We start from the raw sequence: 13,462 nt of genomic DNA, 5'->3' as shown, positions 1-13,462 counted from the left end.
GAATTCCAAGAGCAAGGTGTTGGCTTCTAATTAGGTTTGCTCTCTGCTTACAAGATGGTATCCTGAGCACTACACTTGGCAGAGAGGGCAAGCACTGTATCTTCCAGTGGTCAAAGATGGAAAAGCAAGAGGAAGGCACACACTCTACCAAATCTTTCTATAACGTCTTTAATTCATTCATGACAGCAAACCCCTCATAACCTAAACACCTTACCAAAGGCTATACCTCACAACATTGGTCCATTGAGAATTAAGTTTCAACATGAACTTTTGGAGAGGATGAAAACATTCAAACCATAGTAGCTATGCCTATTTCTAATTACTGCATATGAATTTATTAATTGATTTCTTACAACTCTTAGGTGATACCATACGTACTCTTATTACAGATAAAGAAGCTGAGGCATTGAAGAATTACATAATTTATTCAAATCACGTCCTTAGTATGAATTGAGCAGGATCTGGAATCTAGGTGATTTGTTTGACTATAAAACCTAAGCTCTCAGCTCCTCTATCCCGGACCATTATTTGACTAAACAATATGCACGGGCCAATCCCTGTCCATGGTCTGCCAGCCCCCAGTCCCTGCCTTGGATTCTCACTCCCTCTTGTGGTTTAACTATCTCTTCCCTGCTGACAACTATGTACAATTCCATCTCAAACTCAACCTAGAATTGTTTCCTTGGCTCTGTACATTTCCAATGTCCTCTCGACCCCTCCTGCACTTCCCCCAGCCCTTTCATACTTATGGGTTTAACCTGGCCTCCTTCACTCCTGTCCCAAACTCTTCCATCCCTCAAAGATCACCCTTGTACCTTCTCTGTCCTCCTCATGTATTCCCCAGCTCTTTCCCCAGTGCCATCTCCTCAGGGACACACAGTGACTACTACGTTTAAAATGACAGCACTTTCTCCATGCACAGCCATTCACATAGTTCTGTCAAAACTCCTATTCCCTCTCTTTCTCTGGTTTATTTTCTCCATATCACTTACCACCATCTAACATATTATATATTTTACTTATTTATTATTTATTTATTGTCTATCTTTCTTCGCTAAAATGAAGGAAATAGGTTTATTTTACTTTTCTTCCATTGGACCTTCAATGATAGGAACAGTGACTGGCATTAAATTCCGCTGAGAGGTGAGTGAATGAAAATGAATGAATTCTGTGGTTCTTGTACGATGAGGAAATTTCCTTGAGGTCCTGTGTTTTATCTTTAAAGAGGAACTCAAACTTTGCGCACTACTTTATAATAATATGTTCCATTGCATTTTAACATTAAAAAAGTTTGTAAATTGTTCCTTCACTTCATGGACAAATCTTTAAGTGACACTGATGTTCTAGGTCACAGTTCCATTTTGTCTTGTTCCTGGTACAGCTTCGCATCCCTCCATCCCCAGCTCTTTGTCTTGCTGTTGTCTTGGTTTTCCCAGAAGCGCACAAAGAGACCAGCTGGGCTTCAAGGTGTGAGTTGCCTACAAGTTCCAGAGCAGCTCTGAGAGACTGTAGTGTGCCCAGAAGTGAGCAGTGGGAGTGAGCCAGAACAGTAGGAGATATAAAGGGGCTCAGCGATGAGCTGTCTTGTACCAGTGAACTTGGACTCAAATCCTAGCTGTGCCACAGTATCATGGCATGACTTCCCTGCTGAGCCTTTGTCTATACCTCTGTAAAATTAAAGACCTCATTTGAATGCTAGCACTGTAGGTCTCATGACCAGGGCCTCACAATGACCATTTTAATAGCTTGTTGCTGGAAAAAAAAAGGGAAAAAGAGTATTCATTCCTTTTATTCACTCATTTATTCAATATGAACTTGTTGGTCCCACCCATGAGTTTGGCCACTTGAGACAAACACTAGATCATGAAGACCATCAGTAAGAAGGCATGTGCATGATTGTTCATTGCAGCTGTGTTTACAATATTGACAAATAAAATTAAAATGGGCACAATTAAAAATCCATCAATGAGGAAATGACCAAATAAATATAACCTTATTAATATGACAAAATATTATTCATTAAAAGAAATAAACTAGATTGCTACATTCCTGATAGATAGATCTCAAAAATTTTTTGAAAAAGAGAGAAGAGCAAGATGCAGAATAATATATGTTCTATAATAATATTTGTAGAGGGTCTTATTGCCTCTCAGCATCCATTTCCCCTTCTTTTATTTTTTTAAATTTATTTTAAAAATAAAAGAAGGAACATATATTAACAAACAGACATCCATTTACAAAATAGCATAAGACCAATACAAGCAATACAGAGTTACAGACAAAGTGGTAGGAAATTAACAATGCTTGTTGTATTACGTGTTGATATCTTCAAAGTGGTTTCTCAGGAAAACAAATAGAGACATGCAAGATTGATCAAATAAGTAATCACTAACTGTTCCTTTCAGTAAAGTGACAGAAGTCGGTAGTACAACTATGTTAGCTATCCTGTATATACATACATACATAATTTCCCCTTCTTTCTTTTCTCTTTTCCCTCACCCCAATTGCTCTTTACTCTTGAGCATTTTCCTTTCATTTCACAATGTCTATCATACCTCCTAATTTTTATTCACTCTTTCAGGTTCTTATACTAGTGAGACAATACATTGCTTACAGACGGAGGTCTTGTTTATTTCACTTATGAGTATGGTCTGTAGTTGTGACCATTTACCTATAAAAGCCTCAAGCTTATCTTTCTTTATAGCTGAGAAACATTCCATTATATAAAAGTACCACAATTTTTTTTATTCATTCCTCAGTGGATGGGCATTTGTGTTGCTTCCCCAATTTAGCAATTATAAATTGTACTGCTATATGCGTGCACATATATCGCTGTGATATGATGTTTTCAGATCCTCTGGGAAAATACCCATGAGGGGAATAGCTGGGTTGAATGGGACCTCTAGACCTAGTTTGCTGAGGAATCTCCAAACTGATTTCCACAGTGGTTTCCCCAGCCTGCATTCCCACCAGCAGTGGAGAAGAGTTCCTATTTTTCCACAGCTTCGCCAGCATTTGTCATTGGTTGATTTCTTATTGGGGTGAGATGAAATCTCAATGTTGTTTTAATTTGCATTTCTCGAATGACTAATGATGTTGAATATTTTCTCGTGTATCTATTTGCCATTTGTATTTCTTTATTTGAGAAGTGTGTGTTCATCTCAGCTGCCCATTTTTGGATTGGGTCTTTGAATTTGGGTGGGCTGATGTTTTTTAATTCTTTATATGTTCTAGATAGAAGCCCTCTGTCTGAGGGAAAGTCAGCTAAAATTTTTTCCCAATTTGTGGGTTTTCTTTTTGCTCTGCTTGTGATTTCTTTAGATGTGCAGAAACTTTTCAGTAGGATGAGATGCCAGTTGTTGATTCTTTGAAGTATTTCACGGGCAGTTTGGTTTTTGTTCATGAACTCTCTGCCTACCCCTGTGTCTTCAAGATTTTTACCTACTTTCTCTTCCAATAGATTTAGTGTTTTTGTTTTAATATTGAGATCTGTGAACCATTTTGACCTGAGTTTGGTGCATGGTGATAGACTTGGGTCTATTTTCAGTCTTTGGCAGGTGCCAAGCCAATTTTTCCAGCACCATTTATTAAAGAGGCTATTGTTCTTCCAGTGAGTTTGTTTGACCCCTTTGTCAAAGATTAGGTGGCTGAGTGTGTTTGTGGTTGTGGCTGTTTCTTCCAGTCTGTTCCATTGATCCTCTGGTCTGTTTTTTAGCCAGTACCATGTTGATTTTATTATAGTAGCTTTGTAGTATAATTTCGGGTCAGAGATTGTGATTCCACCTGACTTATCTTTAGTGCCCAGGATTGCTTTTGCTATTCTGGGTCTCTTCTGGTTCCAGATGAATTTAAGGAATGTTTTCTCTAGATATGTGAGGTATGCTAATGGTAGTTTAATGGGAATTGCATTGAATCTGTACAATTTTGGTAGTATGGCCATTTTCACAATGCTGGTTCTTCCTATCCATGAGCAAGGACTATTTTTCCATTTACTGAAATCTTCTTTGATCACTTTTACCAGAGTACTGTAGTTTTCATTGAATAGATCTTTTACATCTTTTGTTGGGTTGATTCCTAAATGTTTCAATTTCTTGTATGCTATTGTGAAAGGTATGGTTTCCTTAATTTCTCTATCAGTCTGTTTGTTGTTTGTGTATAAGAATGCTATTGATTTTTGGGTGTTGACTTTGTATCCAGCTATGCTGCTGAATTTGTTGATTAATTCAAGGAGTCTTCTTGTGGAGTTTTTGGGTCTTCCATGTAAAGTATCGTGTCATCTGCAATAGTGATAATTTTACTTCTTCCTTTCCTTTTATTTCTCTGTCTTGTCTAATTGCTCTGGCTAATGCTTCCAGAACTATGTTGAACAGGAGTGGTGACAGAGGACATCCTTGTCTTGTTCCTGATTTTAAAGTAAAAGCTTTCAGTTTTTGTCCATTTAGAATGATGTTGGCTGTTGGATTGTCATAGATGGCTTTGGTCAGGTTAAGGTAAAGACCATCTATTCCTATTTTCTGTAGAGTTTTTATCATGAATGCATGTTGGACCTTGTCAAAAGCTTTTTCTGCATCTATTGAGATGATCATGTGGTTTTTGTCTTTGGCTCTATTGATACGGTGTATAACATTTATTGATTTGTGAATATTGAACCATCACTGCATTCCTGGAATGAATCCAACTTGGTCATGGTGTATGATTTTCTTGATGATTTGCTGCATTCTATTTGCTAGTATTTTATAGAGTATCTTTGCATCTATATTCACTAGGGAGATTGGTTTTTCTCTGGTTTTGGTATCAGTATAATACTTGCCTCCAGAAACTAGTTAGGGAGAATTGCTTCCTTTTCAATTTTGTTGAAGAGTTTGGGAGTGTTGGTATTAAATCTTCTCTGAATTTCTTGTAAAATTCTGCTGCGATCCATCAGGGCCTGGGCTTTTCTTTGTTGGTAAGTTTTTAATCATATTTTCAATCTCATTAATTGGTATTGGGTTGTTTAGAACTTTTATATCTTCCTGATTCAAAGTTGATAATTCATACATATCTAGGAATCTGTCTATTTCTTCTGAGTTTTCTATTCCATTGGAGTAAAGATTTTCAAAGTAGGTATTAATGAACTTTTGAATTTCTGTAGAATCTGTAGTGATTTTATCCTTTTCCTTATTGCATGAATATGAGTTTTTTCCTTTCTTTTTTTTTGATAAGGTTGGTTAGAGGTTTATCAATTTTATTTATTATTTCAAAGAACCAACCCTTTGATTCATTTATTTTTTGGAGAGTTTTCTTTGTCTCCATTGCATTAATTTCTGGCCTGATCTTTATAATCTCCTCCATTCTCTGGGCTTTGGGCTTTACTTGTTCTTCTTTTTCTAAAAGTTTGAGGTGCAGCATTAGGCAATTTATTTGTTCTCTTTCTGTTTTCTTATGTTTGAGTTCACTGCTATAAATTTCCCTCTGAGGACTGCTTTCATTGCATCCCACAGATTCTACATTTTCATTTGTTTGTGGGTATTTTTTAATTTCTTCTTTAATTTCTTTTGTGATCCATTGGTTGTTCAGGAGGTTGTTGTTTAATTTCCAAGTGTTTATGGAGTTTTTGGAGTTCCTTTGTCATTAATTTCTAATTTCATTGCACTGTGGTCAGATAATATGCATGGGATAATTTCTTTTGCATTTAGTTAAGTATGCTCTGTGGGCTAGAATGTGGTCTATTTTAGAGAAAATCTCATGTGCAGCTGAGAAAAATGTGTATTCTGATGTGGTGTGGAACACTGTATACATCTACTAAGTCCATTTGTTTGCAGATTTACTTCAACTCTGTTATTTCTTTGCTGATTTTTTTTATCCAGTTGACCTATCTCTTTGTGTCAAAGGGGTTTTGAGGTCCCCTACTGCAATAGTGTTATTGATTATTTGGGTTTTCATGTCTGTTAAGATTTGTCTTATATAGTTTGGTGTTCTGATATTTGGTGCATACATGTTTATGATTGTTATCTCTTCCTCTTGCAGTTTTCCCCTAACAAGTATATAGTGACCTTCTTTATCTCTTTTGATTGTTCTTGGTTTTAAGTTTGCATTGTCTGCAAACATAATAGCTACACCTGCTTTTTTCTGGGTTCCTATTGCATGGGGAATTGTTTTCCATCCTTTGACTTTCAGTCTATGGATTTCCTTTTGAGTAAAATATGTTTCCTGTATACAGCATATCATTGGATTTTGTTTCTTAACCCACTCTGCTAGTCTGTTTTCTTTGACTGGTGAATTGAGACCATTTACATTTATGGTTATAACTGATATGTGTTGGCTTATCATTTTCATGTTATTGCTGTTGGTTTCCTACTTTTTCTGCCCATTTAATTGCTTGCTCTGCTTGAGGGTTCCTTTCTATTGTTGTTCTTGAAATTGCAGTCATTTTTTTCTCTGTCTAGAATATCTTTTAGTACTTTTTGTAAGGATGGTTTGGCACTCATGAAGTTCTTCAGTTGTTCTTTGTCATGGAAATATTTTATTTCTCCATTGAATTTGAAGGATAGTTTGGCAGGGTACATCAGTTTTGGTTGGAAGCTGTTTTGTCTCAGGACCTGTAATACTTCACTCCAAGCTGTTCTTTATTGGATGGTTTGTGTTGAGAAGTCTGTCTTGATTCTGATGGTATTTCCTTTATAGGTGATCTGTTTCTTTTCTCTAGCAGGTTTTAATACTCTGTTCTTTTGCTGGAGATCTGGGATCCTGATTACTATATATATGGGTGTGGTTTTATTTTGGTTATGACTAGTTGGAGTTCTATATGCCTCACTTACTGTGTAGCAGATTCTGTTTCCATGCTTGGGAAATTTTCTGCTATTATTTTGGCAAATACTCTTTTTATGTTGTTTGTGCTGCCTCCTGCTATTTCATTGACTCCTATTAGTCTTACATTATTCCTCTTTGCCTCATCTTGCAGCTGTTGAATTTTCCTGGTTCTTTGTTGATTTTAAGAGATCCTTTCTTTCACGATCGCTAGCTGCCATGCTGTCTTCAAAATCTGAAATTCTATCTTGGGTTTCATTCAAGCAGTTTTGCCGACTTTCAGTGGAACTTTGATTTCTTGGATGTCTCTTTAAATCTGTTTCATGCATTGTAGTTCATTCTTATATTGTTCATTTAACGTTTCCATCCATTGCCTATGTTCATCTATTTTTTTATATATTTCTTCTTTAGATGTGCTGAGCAATTCTTTCATTATTATTGTCATTTCATTTTTTGCCTCAGAGGTTATTTCTGATGATCTCTTCTATGGCCTGATGGAGTTGTTTACTTCCATTGCAACTGTTTCTGGTACCGGGAATGGAACTCACGACCTTGTGCTTGCCAGGCAGGTGCTGTGCCACTGAGCTAAATCCCCAGCCCCACTGAAATCATCTCAGCAGTTTCATGTGTGTGTTTACCAAGTTCTCCTATGTCGATGTCTCCTGGACTTGTTCTGAGTGGGGTGGAGTTCTGAGATTGCATTTTAGTCCTTCGTCTTGTCATGTTTGATGCCAGAAGCAGAATGTTCAGTCTGCCTCTTCTCTGGCAGCTCAGCAAAGATCACTAGTGTCCCTAGTTTTCCTGGTGGTCAGGCTTGCCCCTCAGTGTCTGCTGAGATACGTTGCTTAGTCTGGGGTCTTCTGGCAGATAGTGAAGGGTACCTAGTTCTCCCAGGTCTCAGGCATGAACTGTGATGTCAGCCAATGGCGGACCATCTGATCCAGTGTCCCCTCACAGCTCAAGGTACATGTATGACCCAAAAGCAGGCTGCATTGGTGGCACAATCACAGACCAGTGGTCCTGTGTCCCCAGACATTTCAGGGCACAGGCAGAACCCAGACATGAATCACAGAGTGAACAGTTTGTGGAACACCTGATTCTGTGTCTCCAGGCAGCCCAGGACACACACAGAAGCCAGACATGGGCTGCACTGGTGGTGATCACTGATGGCCTGTGTCTGTGACCTCCAGGAGGTCAGGGCGCAAGTAAACCCCAGACACAAACTGCGGTGCCAGCAGATAGCAGAGTGCCTGCTCTAGTACCTCAGGCAGTGCAGAGCATGCACAGAGAGGGCCCTAACACGAACCCCAGTGTTCACAGTTCATGGGCCATCTGAGTGAGGATCTCCTGTCTGCACCAGGTGCACAGAGGGGCAGAGACTCAGACCTATTTCCCTTTCTTTTAATTCAGTTTGGTGCAAGTATCCACAGCAACCTGTGTGCCTGCATGCCTTGGGAGAAGCTGACTCCCCCACTGAATGGAAATGTCCCAGACCAAGACCTACCAATATAACTAACCCTGTGACCACAATAGGGACATACGCATGAACCACATTAGACTATGAGAAATGAGAAGTTTATCAAGGCTCCTGCAGAAAAAGTTTCTTATTGCACTTTGTGAATGACCCCCTCTCTCCCTGGATGTGGACAACAAGGCATGTGGTCCAAGAACTGTTGGCAACCATCTTGCAACCATGAGGAGTAGATCCTGAGATAAAACATCAGGGAAAGAAGAGCCAAGAGCCAAAGATGGAGTCCTCAGTGACATCATGAGTTGATACATCAGATAGATGTTGAAATCTTCCTTGCCATTGCACTTTTCAGCAACAAAAGCTAAAAAATTATCCTGAGAGTTTGCCACTTAGAGTTGAGCTTTCTGTATTTGTAGCTCAAAGGAGACTAGCAAATGTGTTATTTATGTAAATTAAATGAAAATATTCTACATTCTTCTAGGTTATATACATATGGAAGTAAAAGTACAAAGAGTGTTCTGGAAGCATCTGTACTCAATTCATGACACAGTGCCCTCTGTTGAGCAGTGGAAGAGGTGAGCAGGAGCTCTGAGAAGCAGGTCCAGGCATGAAAGAGAGACAATAGGTAGCATTTATTGACTGCAACCATGAGGAGTAGTTATTAATTTACATAAATAACACATTTGCTAGTCTCCTTTGAGCTAGGGGCTGGACAGGTGCTGCTCTAAGATTTTGCATCCACTAACTCATTCGACCTTCATAGCAACATTCTGTAATTTCTACAGAGTGCAAACAAAAGCACTGAAGGTTTAGTATCTTGCCTGTGAACTGGGAAGAACTGGGATTTGGGCCCAGAGAGTCTGGTTCCAGAGCCACTTAGCTTTGTGTTCTCTTAATTGCTCTGTTAAGGTGATGACCTTTATCTACAATGCTTTCTGGGGTTTTGGTGAGTGCTTTCTTAGAGCAAAGCAAAATTTTTGGTGTGTTTATTTGGTGACACAAATGCAATAAAAGCTGAACAAACATTTCTCTTGGTGTGGGACAAATGTGATGCAGGACATGTGATGGCTTTATTATTCTCTGTCCCTTGTGTGATTTTTCACATCCCTTAGTGAAAAAATGGAGCTGCAGACTTCTCCTGTCCTCAAAGTATTCTTCTGGACACAATGACCACAGCACAAAATGCCACAAGAGACATTGAGACTGCACTGTGGGAGTTAGGTGGAAGGAGAGGCCACATCTCACTGGAGTGGCCATGGACAGCTTGGTGGCAGCAACAGCATTGGAACCTGGACCTGGAAATGAGGTCCAAATACAGTTGGGATGCAGCATTGCAAGCAAGGGAGCAGACAGACAGTGGGACTGGGCAGGGAACTGGAAATGTGCAGGCACAGAGAAGCCTGATTCAGCTGGTGCTGAGGACATGTGGTGCAAGAGTAAGAGGCAATGGTGCTAGAAATCAGCTGAAGCCAGAGTGTGGCAGGGCTTACACTCCCCCACCCCAAGTTCTGGCCTTTCGTTTGATGGGCCTGGATGTTGCCCCTGACACTCACCTCCTCTCCATCCTTGTGGATCTCATGAGGTGCCCATCTGGCTATGTTTGCTGAATTCCCAGATGTTCTGAGTTCCTGCAGTGAATTATCTGCTAATCTAGCAGTAGCTCTTCCCTTAGCACCTCAGGGTGCTTTCTGCGTAAACATACAGCCACCTTTAAACTGGCAAGACTTTGTCTACCTGGGAAGCCAAACTTGGGCCAACCTGCATGGCCTCTGTTCTGGGTGCCCAGCCTTCTCAGGTTCACCTGCATTGAAGTGGATGAGATGTCTTGGGGCCAGCCACAATGGATCCTGACAGCCAAGGGAGGGACACAGATGCAGGCTAGTATGTAATTAGTGCTAGGGACACAGCTCTTTGATCACTTTCCCTCAAGATGTGCCTCTCTGGCTGAGAGGCAGATAATGGACAATCACAGAAGATCTTTGATTATGGCTTGATTGAGCTTATGGGAGCTCCAGACGGCTAATGCAATTGTGGCTTCCAAACCGTTCAGTGGAGGGCATTTCCATATGGACAGGGAATTAAATAAAGCTGTCCTGAACACTTTGCTGGATTTGTGCCTCTAGCATCTGCCTGTATACAATCTTCCGCTTCAAGTGACCTCAACAGAGACTATGGGGAGTGGTCATGACCCAGGTCAAGAAGGCCAGCTTCCTCCTTAATTACTGTCACATTTCCCCTCTAGGGCTCTTGACCTGCCTGGCATTAGCTTTTTGCTCCCTTTCCTGGAGCCAGACAACCACTCCCTGCCCCCCAGCCCCTGGTCAGCCCCACAGCTCCAGGCTGTGGGCTTTTCAGAAGCACTAACTTCAGTAAGCAGAGGGCTATGCTGAATGCACTTTCTGAAGAAAGATGGCTCCCTGATTTGTGGAGATGACCCAGGAAAGAGCAGAGTATGCAGCATGGGTCAGGCATGTGAGGCTCATCCCAGATCTGCTCTGACCCACACCTGGCCAAGTTCCTCCCCTTTCTGGATTTCAAGCTCACCTCTGCAACAAAAGGGAGATGGACTGGATTGTTTCTAAGTTCTAGAAATTAAATCAATACTTCATCTATGAAACTGATAATGTAAGTGAAATAAGGTTCTAAACTGCCTTTCCTGCTTTCTTAACATGTTTCCTAAAGCATCAAAGATGGAAGTAGTCACCGCCATGTGACTCACTGGGGCTTTCACAAAGGGGGCTGTGGCCATTAATCTTGATATATCAACTTCCCTGGGTTACAAAATACCTAACAGATGAGTAGAGTACACACATGGGTGTGTCTTGGTGGGTCATGGAGGCATGGCCTTGCTACTATGTATGGTCCCTTGCCCATTCCTCGCTAGTACTGTACTCCTCCTGTTTCTGGCCACCATAAACTAGGCAGATTTGTTCTGTCCTGTCTCTTCATCATGATGTTTCTGCCTCGGAGCCAGCCAGGTGTGGAATGGACCGGCTATGGACTGAACCCTCTGTGACCATGAGCCAGATTAAACCTCATATATTTTGGGCTGTGGGTATTGGGTACTGTGTCTCAACAGTGGGAAAGCTGGCTGATACAGGGCTGAACTGGCCCCCAAGTGTTTTCTCTGTCATTTGTCTTCACCCTATGTAGATATAAGAACTAGAGAACTTACTGAAGGAGGGAATTTGGAGTAGTTAGCTTTTAGCTTAATGAGGAGATCTATGCTTTTATCTTCACTTTCCCAGTCAAAGTGACAGTGTATCCAAGGGAATTACTCAGAGCTCAGGGTGCCAGCAAAAGTATAAATGAGTACTTCATTCTCCAGCTAGATAACTGCTGAACTGAAAAACTTCCAAGCCTACTGGTGATGTCCAAGAGTGAGGCCCAGTAGGAGAGCTCTTGGAGAGTTTGGCATGTAAGCTCTATAATGCACATGAAATAGAAACTGTTCCTGGAGAATTTTGAAGGCAGGTAATGGCTGGAATTGTTTGCAATTATGAATCCAAATGTAGGACCACAATTAGTCTACAAAACATGGTGGAATGTGGCAAGGATGCAAGAGTATCCCTGAGAGAAGCAGACGCTGTGAAGGATAGCTACGCTCAGGTGGCTTTAGGTGGTGACGGCATTGTCATCCAGTCAAAGGCACTCCACTGGTAGAGGTGCTAGTGTGGGAGGAGGACAGCAAGAGGTCAGCGACAAGGCATATTGCTCATGTTGGGAGACTGCAGGGTGAAAGTCTCAGAAGAAACTTTCCAACAAGAGAGCCAGCATTTGGAGACCTGTCACATAATGGGCATCAATGCCAACCAGTATTGGCCAAGAGAGAACTAAAGGACCAGCTAATTTAAAGATAAGACTTATTTCATTCTAATCCTCACTGCTTCTGCCCCCATTCTAGAGTAGGCAGAGGCAAGAGGAGCAGAGGCATGAGGACAAGAAGCGGTAGAACATGGAGTAAAAAACTAGACCAAACCCTCTCCCCTATGTCCTGTAGCCTATACTCCTTTCTTTATGGCCAGTGTTCCACACCTCTTCTCTTTGCCCTGTAGCCCACACACCCTGACCATGCCCAGTAGACCCACACTCCTTTCTCCATGTCCTGTAGACTGCATACCCTTCTAGGACCCAAGGGAGAGTCCTGAGCTGAGCAAAGGGGAGTGGTCTTGAATCATATGCAAGATTGTAGTTTCTACTTTTGCAGTTTTAATTAGGTTATCTTTGGACCTCTTTCAATACCTGAAAATAAGTCTGAACTGTGAAACAGAGTGTGCCCTCATGCTGGCAAGTGAGAGGAAAGCTCTGAGTAGTCCTACCTGAGAACGCATCAGAGGATAGGGAAAAGGAAGTTAGACAAAGGCAGCATGAAGGCAGTGGTTGGAGAAAGATAGAGCCATTTCCTGTTTTTATGCCATCCAATTTAGACTGTTCAATATGCAGGCTTCACAACTAATTATCTGGTTCAATCTGTTACCATATGCACTTTGGGTTCGTATTAAAAATAAAAAGGTAAAATACATTGGATTTACACCTTAAGCTGGGCAAATACTGTCTCACAGTTGTAGACTACATTTTCTTGGTCCTGATGAACCTTGCCTGGCTGCTCAGAGTTAAAGGCCTCTGCCTTTGCTCCCATGGCCCACCATGCACTGTCCACCTCCCTAGCACTCCTCTACTGGATCACAGACCTCTGCTGGTCTGCCCTGGTCTAGACATTGTGCCTCCTAAGAGCAGAGGCTGCAGCTCTAATGATTAGTCTAAAGGAGATCTTGGTGCATGCAGCTGATGATATCTCTGCCCTGACCTTGGGCTCAGGCCAGAGTTAACAACCTCAGTTTTCTTGTCTTTAAAATAGTGCATTGACAAGTGTCCCCCCCTCCCAAAAAGGCTCAGGTCCCCAGCAAAAGGTTAAATGTTTAGGCCATATCCTAACTCTGATGAAATGAACACTCATTTCTGAAAGAAAAGAAGCCTTCTTAAAATTAGAGCTTCCTTGTTGGGCAGAAAAAGACATCAGCAGGTCTAGAGACAGGAGGCAGCGGCTACATGAAAAGCCAAGAAGATGTGATGTTTTTCCCTTTGTTAACCATTAGCTATGGATAACCCATAAGTAGTTTCAAACTTTAGCCCAAGAGATTGTAACACCTCTGACCGTGTTCATAAGGTCCAAGGCCCAAGCAAAGTCCAGTCCCTCTTCTACCC

Source organism: Chinchilla lanigera, unplaced genomic scaffold (assembly GCF_000276665.1).
Source record: "Chinchilla lanigera isolate Chin_1 unplaced genomic scaffold, ChiLan1.0 scaffold00051, whole genome shotgun sequence".
Taxonomy (NCBI): Eukaryota; Metazoa; Chordata; class Mammalia; order Rodentia; family Chinchillidae; genus Chinchilla; species Chinchilla lanigera.
This window is presented reverse-complemented; position numbering follows the sequence as displayed.